The sequence below is a fragment of the Oryx dammah genome, unplaced genomic scaffold, assembly GCF_014754425.2.
Source record: "Oryx dammah isolate SB20612 unplaced genomic scaffold, SCBI_Odam_1.1 HiC_scaffold_17, whole genome shotgun sequence".
NCBI lineage: Eukaryota > Metazoa > Chordata > Mammalia > Artiodactyla > Bovidae > Oryx > Oryx dammah.
This window is the reverse complement of record NW_024070201.1, coordinates 52,675,340-52,696,749: the sequence shown is the minus strand read 5'-3', so window position 1 is coordinate 52,696,749 and position 21,410 is coordinate 52,675,340. Positions and strand designations below refer to the sequence as shown.

Here is a 21,410-nt window from a genome sequence, read left to right as displayed (position 1 = left end):
ATTCTGGGAGGTGGATCATAGAGGATCCTGCTGTGGTTTATGTCGGAGAGTGTTTTGCCTATGTTCTCCTCTAGGAGTTTTATAGTTTCTGGTCTTACATTTAGATCTTTAATCCATTTTGAGTTTATTTTTGTGAATGGTGTTAGAAAGTGTTCTAGTTTCATTCTTTTACAAGTGGTTGACCAGTTTTCCCAGCACCACTTGTTAAAGAGATTGTCTTTACTCCATTGTATATTCTTGCCTCCTTTGTCAAAGATAAGGTGTCCATAGGTGTGTGGACTTATCTCTGGGCTTTCTATTTTGTTCCATTGATCTATATTTCTGTCTTTGTGCCAATACCATACTGTCTTGATGACTGTGGCTTTGTAGTAGAGCCTGAAGTCAGGCAAGTTGATTCCTCCAGTTCCATTCTTCTTTCTCAAGATTGCTTTGGCGATTCGAGGTTTTTTGTATTTCCATACAAATCTTGAAATTATTTGTTCTAGTTCTGTGAAAAATATCGCTGGTAGCTTGATAGGGATTACATTGAATCTGTAAATTGCTTTGGGTAGTATACTCATTTTCACTATATTGATTCTTCCGATCCATGAACATGGTATATTTCTCCATCTATTCGTGTCCTCTTTGATTTCTTTCATCAGTGTTTTATAGTTTTCTATATATAAGTCTTTAGTTTCTTTAGGTAGATATATTCCTAAGTATTTTATTCTTTTTGTTGCAATGGTGAATGGAATTGTTTCCTTAATTTCTTTTTCTACTTTCTCATTATTAGTGTATAGGAATGCAAGGGATTTCTATGTGTTGATTTTATATCCTGCAACTTTACTATATTCATTAATTAGCTCTAGTAATTTTCTGGTAGAGTCTTTAGGGTTTTCTATGTAGAGGATCATGTCATCTGCAAACAGTGAGAGTTTTACTTCTTCTTTTTAGTTTCACTTTCTAACAGTCCTTTACAGTATCTTCCCTGGTGGCTCAGAGGTTAAAGGGTCTGCCTCCAATGTGGGAGACCTGGGTTCAATCCCTGGGTCAGGAAGATCCCCTGGAGAAGGAAATGGTAACCCACTCCAGTATTCTTGCCTGGAGAAGCCCACGGACGGAGAAGCCTGGTAGGCTGCAGTCCATGGGGTCGCAAAGAGTTGGACACGACTGAGCGACTTCACTTACTTACTTACTTACTTACTTACTTACTTACTTTTACTTACTTACTTACAGTCCTTTACAGGTGGGCAACTCAGGTTATCTCCCTTAGGAAGCCCATTATGTTTTCCTACAGTAACAAAAGCTGCAGATGAGGGTTAAAGTCACAGAAACAGGTCTGGCACAAGTTCAAGATTAACCCTTTCTGGTTACAGGATCATAAGACAAAACAGAACACAGCTGAGAGTCCTCCCAGATATAAAACATCTGCAGACATTCTGGGAAAATCTTCCAGCTAGCTTAGTATTCTTCACAGATATTTAAAGATAGGAGAATAGCTTTAAATTATGTCCTAAGCTCCATTCTCCCAGAGTTCCTAGATCTCAGATGTAACACAACCTTTCAACAATATGATCTTTGAGACTTAATCCCTTTAGCTACAAAATCTTCCTTCTGGAATCTTCTCTGGGTATGAGGGCCTGAGACAGTGCGTCTATCACCAACATACAATGTTCATTATTAATGAATGGAGATGCTGCCTGCCAAAATAGGATCTGCATTTGCCTCTGCAGTCTTCCCTCTAAACTACAATCCTTGCCAATCTCCAGTTGAACCCTGAGCCCTCTCCCCAGTACCCGTGCATCAGGGCCAGCCTGATGAAGCCCTTTTGGTTCCGCAACACCAGCTTGTAGGCTCCAGGCCTGGCAGTCAGTGACTCCTGGACGCCCCCAATAACAATGGACAGCAGGTTGCCACCTCCTTTCCTGTTCAGAATGTGAGCAGCACTCTCCTTGTCTGATGAGACCAGCCCTGGGGAGAGAGGAAAGCGGTCACGTACAGTGTGAAGGAGGCAAGCATGGTTCAGGAGTATGTGACTTGGGCTCTCCCCCACTCCCCAGTTGGGAGTTCCCTGATGACAGGCACTGAGTGTTACCCCTTTTCCTAATTCTCCCACCAAGGCCATCACTGAGCACAGAGCTGTGGGAAATGCCTCTCTGGGTCTCATCTCCTTGTCTACTACACATTCACTTGGAAGAAGTAGAGAACAATTGGCTGCCTTCCTTAAAATCCTTCCTCATTCCTTCAGCACTCATCTTCCTGGCATAGAAAGAGTGGCAGGACTCACCCCCTGACATGATATAATCCTTGAAGACAGGGGCCCAGAAACCCCAATTGCATCATCATCAGATGTAAGTGGATGCCTGGGAAAACAGAGGAGAAGCCCGTGCCCTCCATGCACAGGTTGGTAAAAGCTCCAGTGCCAAGGATCCCATGAGGGTGGAAGCCAGTGAGGTAGTTCCGGGAGGGGTCCAGCTCAGCAGTCTAGACCAGCTGCAGGGACAGCAATCTGGTGAATCGGTGCTGCACCTGGTACCTCCCCACCCCTGCTCCGATCTCCCTAAGTTTCTCTGCTGACGTCTTCTACCTGTCCCCTGTGCCCAAGTGCTATCATATCCCATGTGAGTGTCCTATGATGAGGGATGGCCTGTCTGAGTATCCTTGACCCCAATGGAAGCATGGAGCAGAGGAGATGTTCTGGGAGACTATGCAATGAAGAGGGAGAGAACACACCCATGAATTGATGACCAAGGCCACCTGCCTGGGAAGGAAGACCCCTGCCCAAGGCAGAGATAGAACTCCTGGGAAGAAGACTGGAGACAAGCCAATGTCCTATATGAAGGGACACCTTCTTCCAGGTAGAGCCTGACTAGAAAGAAGGAGCCAGCACAAGAGGGAGTGACCCTCTCACCAAGTTTTGTGGCATCTGGAGTTCTGTCCCGGGTAAAGAGCTGGATCCCTGAGTCCCTGTGACTCAGTGTAAGAGACCCCAGGATGCTGAAGGTAGAGGTTGGGAGGAGGGCCATGAAGTCTCTAGTGATGCCCGCAGGTGTGGGTGGAGAGGGGTCAGGGAGGTGTCCTGTCAAGTCTGCAGCACTTCCTGATACCAGGTCACAGCCTGCCCATAGCACTGCACCTCTGCTCAGGCCTTGGCCTCTGTAGAGACTGCTTCTCTGGATAGTGAAATCTTACACAGAAACCCAGCTCCTGAACTTATCTTCAGGATGAGGGGGAATCAATTGTCATCAGGGAAACACTGCCTGATTCTATACCATTACCTCTGTAGGAAGCCCATAGGGTGCATTAAGATGCTCCAGTGCTCAGGAAGAGATGGGCATACCAGACCACCTGACCTGCCTCTTGAGAAACATGTGTGCTGGTCAGGAAGCAACAGATAGAACTGGACATGGAACAACAGACTGGTTCCAAATAGGAAAAGGAGTGCGTCAGGGCTGTATATTGTCACTCTGCTTATTTAACTTACATGCAGAGTACATCATGAGAAACGCTGGGCTGGAAGAAGCACAAGCTGGAATTAAGATTGCTGGGAGAAATATCAATAACCTCAGATATGCAGATGACAAAAGTGAAGAGGAACTAAAAAGCCTTTTGATGAAAGTGAAAGAGGAGAGTGAAAAGTTGCCTTAAAGCTCAACATTCAGAAAACGAAGATCATGGCATCTGGTCCCATCACTTCATGGGAAATAGATGGGGAAACAGTGGAAACAATGTCAGACTTTATTTTTGGGGCTCCAAAATCACTGCAGATAGTCATTGCAGCCATGAAATTAAAAGACGCTTACTCCTTGGAAGGAAAGTTATGACCAACCTAGACAGCATATTCAAAAGCAGAGACATTACTTTGCCAACAAAGGTCGGTCTAGTCAAAGCTATGGTTTTTCCAGTAGTTATGTATGGATGTGAGAGTTGAACTGTGAAGACAGCTGAGTGCCAAAGAATTGACGCTTTTGAATTGTGGTGTTGGAGAAGACTCTTGAGAGTTCCTTGGACTGCAAGGAGATCCAACCAGTCCATCCTAAAGGAGATCAGTCCTGGGTGTTCCTTGGAAGGATTGATGCTGAAGCTGAAACTCCAGTACTTTGGCCACCTCATGCGAAGAGTTGACTCATTGGAAAAGACTCAGATGCTGGGAGGGACTGGGGGCAGGAGGAGAAGGGAACGACAGAGGATGAGATGGCTGAATGGCATGATAGACTCGATGGACATGAGTTTGTGTAAACTCTGGGGGTTGATGATGGATAGGGAGGCCTGGCATGCTGTGTTTAATGGGGTTGCAAAGAGTCAGACATGACTGAGCGACTGAACTGAACTGAACGGATATATACAGTGGTGTTATCTGTCAATCCAAATTTCCCATTTAATCCGTCCCCCTTATCCCCTGGTAACCATAGGTTTTTTCCTACTTCTATTTTGTAAATAAGTAATTCTGTACCTCTTTTTTGATTCTGCATATAAGTGATATCATGTGATATGTCTTTCTTTGATTATCTTCTCTCAGTTTGACAATCTCTAGGTTCATACATGTTGCTGAGAATGACGTTCATATGTTCCTTTTTATGACTGAGTAATATTCCATTGCCTGTATTATGGCATCTTCTTTATGCATTGCTCTAATGGATATTTAGGTGGCTTCCATGTCCTAGCTATTGTTAGTGTGCTATTATGAACACTGGGGAGATTGTATCTTTCCATATGGGCTCATGACAGAGGCATTATGGAGAACATATGGAGATTTCTTATAAAACTATTAGAATACTGTATGGCAGAAAGTGAAGAGAAATTAAAATGCATCTTGATGAAAGTGAAAGAGGAGAGTGAAAAAGTTGGCTTAAAGCTCAACATTCAGAAAACAAAGATCATGGCATCTGGTCCCATCACATCACAACAAAAAGATGGGGAAACAGTGGAAACAGTGTCAGACTTTATTTTGGGGGGCTCCAAAATCACTGAAGATGGTGACTGCAGCCATGAAATTAAAAGACGCTTACTCCTTGGAAGAAAAGTTATGACCAACCTAGATAGTATATTCAAAAGCAGGGACATCACTTTGCTAACAAAGGTCCATCTAGTCAAGGCTATGGTTTTTGCAGTGGTCATGTATGGATGTGAGAGTTGGACTGTGAAGAAGGTTGAGTGCCAAAGAATTGATGCTTTTGAACTGTGGTGTTGGAGAAGACTCTTGAGAGTCCCTTGGTCTGCAAGGAGATCCAACCAGTCCATTCTAAAGGAGATCAGCCCTGGGGGTTCACTGGAAGGAATGATGTTAAAGCCGAAACTCCAATACTTTGGCCACCTCATGTGAAGAGTTGACTCATTGGAAAAGACTCTGATGCTGGGAGGGATTGGGGGCAGGAGGAGAAGGGGACGACCGAGGATGAGATGGCTGGATGGCATCACCGACTCGACGGACATGAGTTTGAGTGAACTCTGGGAGTTGGTGATGGACAGGGAGGCCTGGCGTTCTGCAACCCATGGGGTCGCCTAGAGTCAGACAAGACTGAGCGACTGAACTGAACTGAACTGAGCAGTCCCTCTCATGGACATATACTCAAAATGATTTTTGAGAGGCAATTTGGTATAATTAAATTAATTCACATTTTTGTGTAACTATACCAGCCTTCATCTCAGAACTCTTTTCATCTTCCTAAACCGAACCTCTGTACCCAGAAATTAGAACTTCCATCCAGGTCGAGAGAATAAAACCAAGTTGTTAATAGCAGCTCATTGTAGGGTAGGATTTGGGGGAAATCCTTGACTTTTAGAACACACATTTTGTTTCGGTGTGTTAAAATAGCATGTATTTGTTTTTCAGTCAGAAAAAAAAAGAATTTTAAAATGTGGACATTTCTACTTGATCAGAAAGAACTCCCCCATCTAAAGATCTCCCTCACTCTGGCCTCTCATTTAACTACTGTCAGCAGGCAAAATCTTAACTTGGGTATATCTTCAGTCCCTAAGCAAGGAAACACCTGATTTCCCCTCATAATGCCAGGAAGGAAAGATGTATAATCCCACTATACTGAGACCCAGAGAGGATATTCAGGTTAGCTAACCTCATACAGAAAGCTAGTGGGATGAGGGGTGGTTTCAATTCTACTATTATGTCCATATCATGATCCCAACATTCATTCATTCATCAAGCATTTATCAACATTAACTCTTCTAGGAGATGGAGATGCAGATGGGAACAACACTAGCTATTTGAAAGGAGCTTATCTTCCTGCTCTTTCTTCAATCCAGGTTGAGAGAATAAAACCAGTTGTTAATAGCAGTTCATTGTAAGGTAGAATTTGGGGTAAATCTTTGACTTTTAAGACACATATTTTGTTTCGATGTGTTAAAATAGCATGTATTTGTTTTTCAGTTAGAAAAAAGAATTTAAAACTGTGAGCATTTCTACTTGATCAGAAACTCTCCCATCTAAACATCTCCCTCACTCTCACATCCTCATCACTCCCTGATAACCTCAGATATGCAGATGATACCACCCTGATGGCAGGAAGTGAAGAACTAAAGAGCCTCTTGAAGAAAGTGAAAGAGGAGAGTGAAAAAGTTGACTTAAAGCTCAACATTCAGAAAACTAAGGTCATGGCATCCAGTCCCATCACTTCATGGCAAATAGATGGGGAAACAGTGGAAACTATGGCTGACTTTATTTTGGGGGGCTCCAAAATCACTGTAGATGGTAACTGCAGCCATCAGATTAAAAGACGCTTACTCCTTGGAAGAAAAGTTAAGACCAACCTAGACAGCATATTAAGAAGGAGAGACATTACTTTGCCATTAAAGGCCCATCTAGTCAAGGCTATGGTTTTTCCAGTAGTCATGTATGGTTGTGAGATTTGGACTATAAAGAAAGCTGAGTACAGAAGAATTGATGCTTTTGAACTGTGGTGTTGGAGAAGACTCTTGAGAGTCCCTTGGATTGCAAGGAGATCCAACCAGTCCATACTAAATAAAATCAGTCCTCAATATTCATTGGAAGGACTGATATTGAAACTGAAACTCCAATACTTTGGCCACAAAGAGCTGACTCATTTGTAAAGACCCTGATACTTGGAAGATTGAAGGCTGGAAAGAGAAGGGAATGACAGAGGATGCGATGGTTGGATGGCACCACTGACTCAATGGACATGAGTTTGGGTAAACTCCAGGAGCTAGTGATGGACAGGGAGGCCTGGTGTGCTGAAGTCCATGGAGTCACAAAGAGTCAGACACGACTGAGTGAACTGAACTTAACTACCTTCCTATGTGAGTGTGTGAATTACAGAAAAGAGGAAAGAAACAGATTAAACAAGTAACCCACTGGAAAGAATTTGTTGCTGGGGCCTGAGTCCTCAGTAACTGTCCTTGTTGACTTTTCAGGCCACATCTTCACCCCTGCCCAAACAGCTGTGCTAGGCCAGCAAGTACCATCTGTTCTCTATATGTGCAATGTTTACTGGCCTCCTGGAAAAACTTACTTTCCTGAAGCCCTGTACATTCTGCCTTGTAGATTCATCTCCTAATATCTTTGAAAAAGAGCCCCTTCTCTCTACCCAATGCCAGTCTCCCTAGTGCAAGGTAAGTAATCTTTTTGAAAGAGCCAGATTGTAAGTATTTTAGACACTGTGGTTCAAGAGGAAACTTGGAGGATATTGCATGAGCACAAAATCATTTAAAATAAAAGCATTTAATATGCAAAAACAATATTTCATTCATGGGCTGTACAGACACAAAAACAGTCATGGGCTGGTTTTCACTCATGGGTCTACATGGTGACCCCTGTAGTAGACTGAGACATTGTAATTGAGCCAGATCTATGCTGCCTTCCTAAGAAAGATCCCTCATGTCCTCTGCCTGCCTCCTATTTGTCGAAAACCTTCAGCTTCTTAAGACTTCGCCAAATTTCAAACATAAAATTATTAAGAGGAGATACTAAGAAGAGGTGGCAAGAATACACGGAAGAACTGTACAAAAAAGATCTTCACGACCAAGATAATCATGATGATAGGATCACTCATCTAGAGCCAGAAATCCTGGAATGTGAAGTCAAGTGGACCTTAGAAAGCATGACTACAAACAAAGCTAGTGGAGGTGATGGAATTCCAGTTGAGCTGTTTCAAATCTTGAAAGATGATGCTGTGAAAGTGCTGCACACAATATGCCAGCAAATTTGGAAAACTCAGCAGTGGCCACAGGAATGGCAAAGTCAGTTTTCATTCCAATCACAAAGAAAGGCAATCTCAAAGAATACTCAAACTACCCCCCAGTTGCACTCATCTCACATGCTAGTAAAGTAATGCTCAAAATTCTCCAAGCCAGGCTTCAGCAATATGTGAACCATGAAATTCCAGATGTTCAAGCTGGTTTTAGAAAAGGCAGAGGAACCAGAGATCAAATTGCCAACATCTGCTGGATCATCGAAAAAGCAAGAGAGGTCCAGAAAAACATCTATTTCTGCTTTATTGACTATGCCAAGCCTTTGACTCTGTGGATCACAATCAACTGTGGAAAATTCACTGTGGGAATACCAGACCACCTGACCTGCCTCTTGAGAAATCTGTATGCAGGTCAGAAAGCAACAGTTAGAACTGGACATGGAACAACAGACTGGTTCCAAACAGGAAAAGGAGGACGTCAAGGCTGTATACTGTCACCCTGCTTATTTAACTTCTATGCAGAGTACATCATGAGAAATGTTGGGCTGGAAGAAGCACAAGCTGGAATCAAGGTTGCCGGGAGAAATATCAATCACCTCAGATATGCAGATAACACCACCCTTATGGAAGAAAGTGAAGAGAAACTAAAAAGCCTCTTGATGAAAGTGAAAGAGGAGAGTGAAAAAGTTGGCTTAAAGATGAACATTCAGAAAACGAAGATCATGGCATCTGGTCCCATCACTTCAAGGGAAATTGATGGGGAAACAGTGTCAGACTTAATTTTGCGGGGCTCTAAAATCACTGCAGATGGTGACTGCAGCCATGAAATTAAAAGACGCTTACTCCTTGGAAGGAAAGTTATGACCAACCTAGATAGCATATTCAAAAGCAGAGACATTACTTTGCCAACAAAGTTCCATCTAGTCAAGGCTATGGTTTTTCCAGTAGTCATGTATGGATGTGAGAATTGGACTGTGAAGACAGCTGAGTGCCAAAGAATTGATGCTTTTGAACTGTGGTGTTGGAGAAGACTCTTGAGAGTCCCTTGGACTGCAAGGAGATCCAACCAGTCCATTTTGAAGGCGATCAGCCCTGGGATTTCTTTGCAAGGAATGATGCTAAATCTCAAAGTCCAATACTTTGGCTATCTCATGTGAAGAGTTGACTCATTGGAAAAGACCCTGATGCTGGGAGGGATTGGGGGCAGGAGGAGAAGGGGACGACAGAGGATGAGATGGCTGGATGGCATCACTGACTCGATGGACGTGAGTCTGAGTGAACTCCGGGAGTTGGTGATGGACAGGGAGGCCTGGCGTGCTGCGATTCATGGGGTCACAAAGAGTTGGACACGACTGAGCGACTGGACTGAACTGAACTGAACTGAACTAAAGAGAAATCATACGCACAGAAAACAGTCAAGCAAGAAAATAAAGAACGCTTTAACCATTCCATAAATTCAAACACTTTTAGTTTGTTCCCAAGAGCCATAGATAATATTGAGACTCATCACTGGGCTGTTTTGCAGATACTGAACTCCCAGCAGGTGGAAGAAGTTGCTCACCAGTCCATAGACTCAGACCAGAGGCAACCAAAGGCTGATGATGGTGACTCCAAGTTACCTCACCACCAAGCAATCAGACGACTCTCTGGGAGCTGATCATACACCTCTACCTCACCCAGTCTCTAGACACTGTTCCCTGGTAACTAAAGGGGTTTCAGGTATTTTGAGCCTTAACTCTCTGGACTCCTTCCATGGCCCCTGCAATAAAGCCTACACCTTCTTTCAGCACAACCAAGTGTCAGTATAGGAGCTTTGCTGTGTTCCCACAAGCAGACCCAAATCTGATTTGCTAATAACTGCTCCCTGTCATATCTCTCAGCCAACACCCCAACAAAGAATATCCCTAAATTACAGTTTGTCTCTCACAAATTGGACCTTGTCAGTCCTGGATCCCCTTTGCCCTTGAGATAAGGGCCAAGGTACAAGCTACTGTTCCTGGCATGAGAGGTTCCGGATGCCTTTTCTCAGCTGCCCTCCTTCTAGCTCCAGGCCCAAGATTACTTGATTGTCTGTCCTCCTCTGGATACTACTAGGTCCCAGGCTGGGCTGAGGTGGGCAGGGACAGTCAGACACACTCTTGTTGGCAAAGCTCCCCCAAGGCCCTGTGAGCAAGATGTCCCTCATCCCAGGTGATCTCCAGGCACTGAGCTCAGCATCCGCCTTAGGACCTGTATCTTTCCCCATCCATGCACCATGTGCACCTGAAGCGGCAGGTGTCCATGGCCTCCCAAATCCATCTCAGCTTTCCTTACGCAGGGCCAAGCAAGAGAAGATCAACTGCAGGACGGCGAAGGTCTGCAGCCTGCGTTCCAGTGGCACAAACAAAGGTGCAAACTCCACCATGCTGATTCCTCTGCTTCCTCTGGAGGCTTCTCTGAGCTCTGCTGTGGTCTGAGACACCTGCTGGGTTTTGTTGCTGCCAGAGCTTCTTAAGCATTTGTGGGGGTGGGTGGGGGATGGGTGTCCAGCCAGTCTAGAGTCCCATTGCACCTACCCTGGCAGGGAGCAGTATCCTAGGTGAAATATTTAAGATCACCTGGCCTGGACTAAACTTACTACAGAGAAAGAGAAGTGCAGTGGACTCTTCAGGCAATACATTTTCTGTCAGATCACCTTTGTTCAAATCTTGCCCACTACTAGGCAATTGAAGCAGCAAGTACAGGGCAATCCTACACTCTTTGCACTTACACAACTATTTGGCTGCAGTAATTGTCTCCTTTCACCTGCCAGGTCCATGGTTCCCCTTTACAAATAACAATTATGAGCTCCCATATAAATATCTCCAAGCTCCACTATCTCCTCTCTGGCTGCCTTTTCCTCAGCTTGCCTGGACAGCAAAACTCACAGAAGAGCTGTCTGATTGCCATGCCTCTCCTCCATTCTGTCCTCCCTCGTCCAGAATTCAGAGGCCACTGTTCCATGGAACTGCCCTTGACAAGTTCACCACTGGCCTCCACGCTGCTGAATCCAGTGATCAATTCTCAGCTCTCATTTTGACCTCTCAGCAGCCTCAGACACAACTGTTTCTTCCCTCCTCCTTGAAATCACTTGGTCTGTGGACACCACACTCTCCTGGTTTCCCTCCTGCCCCTCCGTCTACCTCTGGGTCTCCATAGAGTCTCTTATCCTTCGTCGGGCTAAGTGTTTCAGGGCCCTCCTGTCCCCTCAGTCCTTGGACCTTCTCTCTTCTTTCCATCCTCCCCGCCTCAGAGACCTCCTCCAGGCTCATGGCCATGGAGTCTGTCTACAGGACGAACACTTCCAAACTGTATCTCTAGCCTGGACTTCCCCACAAGCTCCAGATTTGACTATGTAGGTGGGTACTTGACATCCTCACTCACAGGATGTGAGTACTGTAAGTACTTGGCACCTCCATCACAGCCTGTCTAAAACTGAGCTTGACTTCCCCTCACCTGCCCAGGCTACAGTCTCCACATAGCCACAGAGCTTTGCAAAGTGGTCACACCGGGACAATCCTGGTCATCCAGTGCTTATGCCTCTGCCTTTCATGGCTGATGGCCTAGGTGCCTTGGAAATTTCATTGTGGTTACAGTGCTTTCCTAATGGTAGTGAGTATACTTGAAAATGTTTACAAGTCATTAAAAATCATTTCATCAAGTTCATGCTCTACTCTTTGTTGATTTAAATATCTCTTGCAATGGAAAGCTGCTTTCCACCACCACAGCCAGCCACTTGGATGGACTGTGATGACAACATTCTCACTGGCCCCTGTCCCTGTGCCCTTATTCCTCCTACAGACTCATAAGCCAGAGGGACTGCTGGGTATGTGATTGCACAAGCTATAGAGCAGTATGCCAGGCTTTGCACAAAACTGTAGCACCAGTGTAGACTTTGAGCAGAATATATGCAACGTCCAGATACATATCTTCTCTGGCTTTCTGTGTAGTCAGACATCTTATTTACTGGTGTATAGAGTGATATCATTTCATCAAAGATGGGAACTATAAATGACAGTAATGGTATGGACCTAACAGAAGCAGAAGATATTAAACAGAAGTGACAAGAAAACACAGAAGAACTATCCAAAAAAGATCTTCATGATCCACATAACCACGGTGGTGTGATCACTCACCTACAGCCAAACGTTCTGGAAAACAAAGTCAAGTGGGCCTTAGGAAGCATCACTATGAACAAAGCAGTGGCCACAGGACTGGAAAAGTCAGTTTTCATTCCAATCCCACTGAAAGGCAATGCCAAAGAATGTTCAAATACCACAAATTACACTCATCTCACACGCTTTCAAAGTAATACTCAATATTCTCCAAGCCAGGCTTCAACAGTACGTGAACTGTGAACTTCCAGATGTTCAAGCTAGATTTAGAAAAAGCAGAGGAAACTGGGATCAAATTCCCAACATCTGTTGGATCATCGGGAAAAAAAAAGACAGTTCCAGAAAAACATCTGCTTCTCCTTCATTGACTATGCTGAAGGCTTTGACCATGTGGATCACATCAAACTGTGGAAATTTCTTCAAGAGTTGGGAATACCAAACACCTGACCTGCCTTCTGAGAAATCTGTATTCATGTCAAAAAGCAACAGTTAGAATTGGACATGGAACAACAGACTGGTTCCAAATCAGGAAAGGAATATGGCGAGGCTGCATATTGTCATCCTGCTCATTTAACTTATATGCAGGGTACATCATGAGAATTCCTGGGCTAGATGAAGCACAAGCTGGAATCAAGATTGTCGGGAGAAATATCAATAACCTCAGATATGCAAATGACACCACCCTTATGGCTGAAAGTGAAGAAGAACTAAGGAGCCTCTTAATGAAAATGAAAGAGATGAAAAAGTTGGCATACAGCTCAACATTCAGAAAACGAAGATCATGGCATCCGGTCCCATCACTTCTTGGTGAATAGATGGGGAAACAGAAGAAAAAGTGACAGGGTTATTTTGGGGGCTCCAAAGTCACTGCCTCTATGCAGGCAACTGTGCAGCTGGGACCAACCCTCCTTCTTGAAGGTGCATCTAGCAGTCATTTCCAGGGTCCTCCCTCAAGACCGGTTGGACGAGCCCTGATGAGAGCTGAGCCCAGTCCTGTATTGGCCACCTCCCAGCTATGTGACTTCAGACAAGTCCTTCCCTTCCCAGAGCTCTTCATCCTACTGGGTATCAGGGCAAAGATAGGGCCCCACTGACCCAGGTACACCACTCAGCCATCCACCAGGGTTCTGTGCCCTTCACCTCATAACCCCCTGACAAGTAAAGAACCAGGGAGCACTTTATATCCTGGGGCAGTGTGGTGCCTGTGTGGTCTGAGGACCTGCCTTGTCCACAACCTGCCTGTTACTGGTTCCTGACAAGGTACAGAGTTGGAGAGTAACTGCTCAGAAACCTTAGAGCAATGTGGCAAAGCAGTTCTAGTTGTATGAAGCTAATAATTAAAAACTGGATTTGAACTGCTTGTTTTCTTCATTTCTTTGGTAATTTATCTTAAATTTTACAAATGGTTGGGCCTCTTTGCTAGTTCACTGGTAAAGAATTTGACTGCCGATGCAGGAGACACGGGATCGATATTGGGTCAGGAAGATCCCCTGGAGAAGGAAATGGCAACTGAGTTCAGTATTTTTCCTGTGAAGTCCCATAGACAGAAGAGCCTAATGGGCTATGCTTCATGGGATCACAAAGAGTTGGACACGACTTACCGCCAAAACAACAACAAAAGCAATTAGACATAGATTAGTTCGTGGTAGGTTAGAAAAAAGATATAATACAAAAATCTCAACCTTTAACACAATATATTGAGGTAATACTTGCCACTAATCAAGTGACATGAAAGTTGCTCAGTAATGTAAACTCTTTGTGATCCCATGAACCCAAGCACGCCAGACCTCCCTGTCCATCACCAACTCCCGGAGTTCACACAAACCTATGTCCATTGAGTCTGTGATGCCATCCAACCATCTCATCCTCTGTTGTCCCCTTCTCCTTCTGCCCTCGATCTTTCCCAGTGTCGTGGACTTTCCCAGTGAGTCAGCTCTTCACATCAGGTGGCCAAAGTATTGGAGTTTCAACTTCAATATCAGTCCTATCAATGAACACTCAGGACTGATTTCCTTTAGGATGGGCTGGTTGGATTTCCTTGCCATCCAAGGGACTCTCAAGAGTCTTCTCCAACACCACAGTTCAAAAGCATCAATTCTTCAGCACTCAGCTTTCTTCACAGTTTAACTCTCACATCCATACATGACTACTGGAAAAACTATAGCCTTGACTAGGTGGACCTTTGTTGACAAGTAATGTCTACTTTTTAGTATGCTGCCTAGGTTGGTCATAACTTTCCTTCCAAGGAGTAAGTGTCTTTTAATTTCATGGCTACAATCATCTTCTTCAGTGATTTTGGAGCCCAGATAAATATAGTCAACCACTGTTTCCCCATCTATTTGCCATGAAGTGATCGGACCAGTTGCCAGGATCTTAGTTTTCTGAATGTTCAGCTTTAAGTCAAGTTTTTCACTTTCTTCTTGCACTTTCATCAAGAGACTCTTTAGTTCTTCTTTGCTTTCTGCCATAATGGTGGTGTCATCTGCATATCTGAGGTTATTGATGTTTCTCCCGGCAATCTTGATTCCAGCTTGTGTTTCATTCAGTCCAGTGTTTCTCATGATGTACTGGTGATGCCCACAGGTGTGGGTAGGGAGGGGCCGGGGGGTGTCCTGCCAAGTCTGCAGCACTTCCTGACACCAGGTCACAGCCTGCCCACAGCACTGTACCCTTGCTCAGGGCTTGGTCTGTGCAGACACTGCTGCTCCAGGATAATGAAATCTTCACAGAGAAACCCAGATCCTGGACTGATCTTCAGCATGAGGAGGAAGCAGCTTGTCCTAGGGGAAACACTGCCTGATTCTCTACCATTAGCTCCTCAGGAAGCCCATAGGGTGTGTTTAGAAAGTTCTAGTGCTCAGACATAGTCTCCTAATTTCACTAGAAACTCTACCATTAGGTAGTAGCTCATAGAATCACAGTGCAAAGGTTTGTGATGTGGAGAAGGCCCAGCAGAGTGGCCAAGACATGGAATGTTGCTTGCCTGCCTTCAAGCCAGCAGCCACTGTAGCTGCCACCGACAATGGTTCTTGAAAGGAATTCAGGATGGAAGAATAAAGGATACTGGTCACAGTGAGTGAGGACGAACATCAAAGGAATGATTGCAGTGAGCCCAGATTTTGCATCTTCCCATACACAGAAAAACATGAAAATCAATAACTTGAGTTGTCTGCTTTTTGTGACTGGCAGTAATATTTTGCTGTTTGTCTACATAGGTGTTTTTTTTTTTTCCCCAGCGAAACCCATAAGTCCTGACCCCTCCATTACCTTTCAGAACAGCTCCTCCGAGGTTGCTGAGAGGCTATCTGCTGACGACAGTCCTCAGTAACATCTTAGGACGAAACCCCTCACAACTTTAAGGTTGTGCGCTTGTTTTCAGTAGAGAGCAGAGTCTCTCCCTGGCTGCCCTATCTCCTCCCATGCTCAAATTCCTGCAGGGCCTGCTCTGTAAGGGGGTGTGGATGACTTGGAAGTTCTCCTGAGGGGTGACAGAGTCCAGAATCTGCCTACCGTAGCCCCCTTTCAGGCCTCAGTCCAGGACAGGGAGGTCAAAGTGCATGTCATTTCTGCCTCTACTGGACACTTGGAGGTACTGCCCGCCCTCTGCAGGTGTCCAAAACAGTGCCTGCCTCCAGATGAGGGCCTGTCCCTGCCTTGCACTACTGAAGACTTTACACCTCTGTGCTAAGATACACATATGTGCCATACTACATGGCCCACAGAACCTTCAAATCTCTTTCATACATCAATCTTCATATTTGCTCCACATCTCTATACATGGGACACCATACCCAGAGAGAAACCGACTATTCTCAGGTCACAGAGTGGTAAAAGTCTGTCTCCTGCCTCCCAGCCCAGGATTCTGCTCACTGTACACAGGGACATGCTTTCCAGTGGGCACTTGGGGACTTCCATCCTGGCCACAACACAACCAGCCCCATTACTCACCGAGATGGGGAAATAGTCCTTCATGTACCTCCATATGACCCAGTGCCTTAGTATATCACTCTGCCTGCCCCCCTGCCAAGGCTTGGCTCGACCCACACACCACCAGATCGCATACAGGATACTGAAGATCCAGAATCTTGTGAACAGGAGGCCCATGAAGACCACATAGCAGACGATGCCTGGGGAGGGAGGCAGGAGCATTAGTGATCAGAGGTATGAAGTCACGAGCTCTCCCCATTTGCCCAGCACTAGCAGCACAGTCCTGTCCAGGCCTCACCCCAAGAGGAAGGAGTCAGCCTACTCTGCCTTAAAGAAGAAGAAATGAGCCTGCCCCGTGTCACACTGGGAGATTGGGTTTGAAGCCAGGTAGACCTAACTTCAAACTGACTTTTTCCCCACTACGCTTTTTCCCAGACACCTCGTTCCTTTCAGTCTTCTCCCTCTACTGCTATCTCTGCCCTGTTCAGTAGTCTGTATTCACCAGGTGCTCAATAAATGCCTGGTAGAGATGTGACAGGATGAAATCTTTCTAGTATGCGTTCTATGAATGAAGAAGCTTTCTACCTAGCTCACTTCCTGTTTACCTCAGCCCATCTTTTCATAGATAAATCCTATATTCCATAGACAGGTCTCCCCTTTAGCTGAAGTCCCCACATGACTTCTCATAACTTTGAAGCTCAGCTCAAGCAGCTTAGCCTGACTTCAACATCCCCACTGCTAACTTGATCTCCCTCTTGCTCCAGCCTCACTTACCACATGCACATCTTGTTCTGGCCACTCTAAGCCGCTCAGTGCGGATACAACTCCCTGATACAACTTTAGCTTTTGTTCAGTTCTTTGCTCTGCTGCCAGGCCATTTCCTGCTGAAGGAGGGAGGAAGAAAGAGGGCAACCTATGTCTGGCCTGTCCGTCAGGAGTGCAGAAGGTCTAGGACAGCCCCAATGAGCAGTTCCTCCCAGTCTTAGGATTCTGAGTTCCTTTTCACAGGCTAATCCCAGCTTCGACTCAGGTTCAGGTGGTCTATAGGGCTGTCTTTAATCTGATGCCAGTGACTTTATTCTTAGAGAATATTGTGTCCTCTCCATTCCATTCCCTCCATGAAATCATGTGCTCAAACTCTTAAAGGTCAGCTTCCACTTGTATTGCATTTGAAATTTGCGTAAACTGGGCCTGTCATTCATGGCTGACTACCAGGGGAAGGGGACTTTTGGCCCAGTCTGAATAGTAATAAAATGCATAAGCCAAAGTAGGTTAGGGCTCACAGAGGCTCACTTTATTCAGAGCACACACAACATGCCGAATGCTAGTGCTACAACCGTGAACAATGCACAGATATACCTGCCCTCATAGTGCTAATTTCAAGGCTGTGTTTGATGCATTTTGTATTGTCTTTTCAAGTTTTATGGCAGTAAAACCTATGTTAAACATAACATGTATCAAAATAATTTTTTTATTTTATTATCTTTTATAAAATTTATATTATAGTTAATTCACAGTATTATGTTCATTTCAGGTGTATAGGAAATTAAAGGAGTTATACATATACATATATCCACACTTCTTTTTTTGGTTCTTTTTCCATATAAACCATTAAAGCATCTTGAGTGGAGTTTCTTATGCTCTCTAGAGATTTTTATTCGTTATCTATTTTATAGATAGTAGTGTGTATGAAGTGAAGTCACTCAGTAGTGTCTGACTCCTTGCGACCCCATGGACTGTAGCCTACAAGGCTCCTCTGTCCATGCAATTTTCCAGGCAAGAAGTAGTGTGTATATGTCAATCCAAATCCCTCAAGTTTTCCTTCTCTCCTGGTCCTCTGGTAACCATAAATTTGTTTTCAATGTCCATATGCTACGTAAATAAATAAATTTATTTGTACCCTTTTTTGATACTACATACAAGTGATTTCATACAATATTTGTGTTTCTGTGTCTGACTTACTTCACTCACTATGACAATTTCTAGGTCCACCCATGTTGCTACAACGGCATCATTTGTTCTTTTTAATGACTGGGTAATATTCCATTTTTATCCATTCCTCTCTCCTTGGACATTTAGATTGTTTCCATGTCTTAGTTATTGTAAATAGGGCTGCAATGAACATTGTGGTGCTTAGATCTTTTCATATTATGGTTTTCTTGATAAGGACACTATAGAGAACTGAATGGAGATACCTTAGGAAACCAAAAATAGAGCTACCATAAGACCCAGCATTCCCACTCCTGGGCATATACCTGAAATGACTTTTAGTGTATTGTTGATGGCATTAATTCATCATATTGCTGTGTAACAATCACCATCCTTCATCTCTGGAACTCTTTTCATCTTCCCTCTGTACCCGTGAAATGAGAACGCCCATGTCTGGTCTAGAGAATAAAACGCAAGTTGTTCATAGTGGCTCCCTGCAGGGTAGGATTCACTTTTCCCTGGATTTATTTTTAGAATACATATTCTGTTTGAATGAGTAACAATAGCATGGATTCATTTTTCACTCAGAAAAAAAAATATTTTAAAAATGCTTGCATTTCCACTTGACCAAAAGAACTCTCCTCACCCCACAGTATACCTCACCTTGGACTCACCTTTTAACTCCTATCAGCAGGCAATGCCAAACTTGGGAATATTTCCAGTCCCTGAGAAAGGAGGCTCCCTTCTTTCCCCTTATAACACCTAGAAAGAAAAAAGCAAAACCCCATTTTACCGAAACCTGGAGAGTGTAGCCAGGTTGGCTAGATCACCCAGAAAGCTAGTAGGATGGGACCTGGCATTCAATTCTACTATTTTGGCTCCATTATGCTCCCAACATTCTTTCATTTAACAAACATATACCAACACCAGCTCTTCAAGAAGCTAGAGATGCAGATGAGAACAAGACCACCTGTTTGAAAGGCACTTACCTTTCTGTGTGAGTGTGTGAATTAAAGAAAAAAGAACAGAGTAAACAAGTAACCCACTAGGAAGTATTTGTCTGGGACCTGAGTCTGTGGTGACAGGTCCCTGTTGGCCTTTCTGGTCACTTCTTTGCCCCTCCCCAAATGCCTGCTGTATGGCCAGCATGAGCCAGCAGTTCACTACATTTATAGCACATGGCAAGCCCTTGCTTTCTTGCCAGTCTGTACATTTTGCCCATGGACAATCTCTTAAGTATCTTTGAAAAGTGGTCTTATCTCTCTATCTACCGCTTGCCTCCCTATGTCAGGGTAAGGAATCTTTTCAGAATTCAGAGCCATAATTCAGAATGTGAGGCTCAAGAGGCAACTAGGAGGATATTGTATAGATACAAAATCATTTCAAGCATTTAAACTGTAAAAACCATTCTTGACTTTTGGGCTGTACAAATGCAAAAACAATCAGGGGGCTGTATTGGGGCCACAGACCTATGTTGTGGACCCTGTTGCAAACTGTGACCTTGTACCTAAGCAGGACTTATGCAGCCTTCCTAGAAAAGACCTCTCATATCCTCAGTCTGCCCCTTACTTGTAGAAATACTGTGGCCTCATAAGCTTTCCCCAGTTTCTAAAGGATAAAATGAACCAGAAAAATGATAAACACAGAAAGAAAGAAAAATAGTCAACAAGAGGAAATACTAATAATAATAGTTTTACTTATTCAATAAATCAAGAAATTTTAGTAACTCCTCAAGGGTTATAGATAATATTCTGAGCCTCATCTTTGAGCTGTTTTGCAGATACTGAACCCCTACCAGGTAGAGGAAGTTGCTCTCCAGCCTGTAGACCTCAGACTGGGGGAAACCAGCTTGATGATGTTGGCTCCCAGTTACCTCACCACCAAGCAATCAGACAATTGTCTAGGAGCCGATCGTATGCCCAGAAACTCTACCTCACCCAGTCTCTAGACGCCATTCCCTGAAATTCATGGGGGGGGGGGAGGGGTGCGGTTCTGTAATTTTGAGCCATACATACTTAGACTCCTTTCTTGGCTCCTGCAATAAACACTGCTCTTTCTAAAAAATCTTAAAAGTATCAGTATATGAGCTTTACTGTGCTCAGGAAAGCAGGCCCAAATCTGATTTAGTAACAGCTTCTCCCTGTCATCTGCCTCCCCCAGATACCACAACACAATTGAGATCCCTCAATTGCAGCCTGTCAGACACAGATTGGACCATGTCACTCCAGTACCTAAAGCCCTCCTGAGGCTGCCGTTTGCCCTCAGGAAAAGGGACAAGGTACAATCTCTTGTTTCTGGCACTGGTGGGCTCACCTTCCATCTCTCAGCTGCCCTTACTGTAGCTCCAGGCTCAGGGCTACCAGACCTCCCTGTGCTGTTCCTGATGGTCCCAGGGACCAGGCTGGGCTGGGGGTGGACACAGATAGTCATACACACTCCTTCTGGCAAAGCTCCAAATGGCCATCTGAGCAGGATGTCCTTCATCCCTGTGATCCCCAGGTGCTGAGCTAGCAAACCATTTAGGATCTGTGTTTCCTTCCCATCAATGCACTGTGTGCCCCAGAAGTGACAGGTGCTCAAGGTTACCAGTTTCCAAACCAGCTCAATTACCCATGGCCAGGAAACAGCTGACCCACTGCAGGACCACGAATGTTTGCAGCCTGTGTTCCCAAGGCACAAACAAGGGGGCGAACTCCACCATGCTGTTGATCTGCTGTCCCAGGAAGCTTCTCTGAGCTCTGCTGTGGTCTGAGACACCTCTGGTTCATTGCTGCCAGCAGTTTTCTAAGCACTTGTGGGGAATGGGGGTGGGTTACCAGCCAACCATAAGGTGTCATCGCAGGAACAAGTTTCTTAGGAGAAATCTTTAAAAGCACCTGGTCAGAACCTAGCTGGGTATGGGGGAAGAGAAGTACGGTTTACTCCTCAGGCAATACCTTATCTGCCAGATCACCTTTGCTCAAATCTTGCCCATTACTTGGCAAGTGAAGCAGCAAGTATAGGGCAATCCTGCCCTCTTTTCACTTACAGAACTACTTGGCTGCAGCAATTGTCTCCTTTCACTTGCCAGGTCCACTGTTCCCCTTTACAAATAAGCAGTACTAGCTCCCATATAAATATCCATCAGGCCCACCATCTCCTCCATCACCTGCCCTATTCCTCAGCTCACCTGCACAGCACAACTCAAGAAAGAGCCATCTGCATTAAACACCCTCCCCTCCCATTCTGTCCTCCCTCCTCCAGGCTTCAGACATCACTGTCCTACAGAATTGCCCTTGAC

The 21,410-nt window shown here is 44.7% G+C and overlaps 1 pseudogene; it reads right to left on the bottom strand.

Moving 5' to 3' along the window:
- The window catches only part of LOC120876787, a 50,936-nt pseudogene extending 30,105 nt beyond the window's left edge, over nucleotides 1-20,831 (bottom strand).
- Between the last annotated feature and the right edge of the window lie 579 nt (nucleotides 20,832-21,410).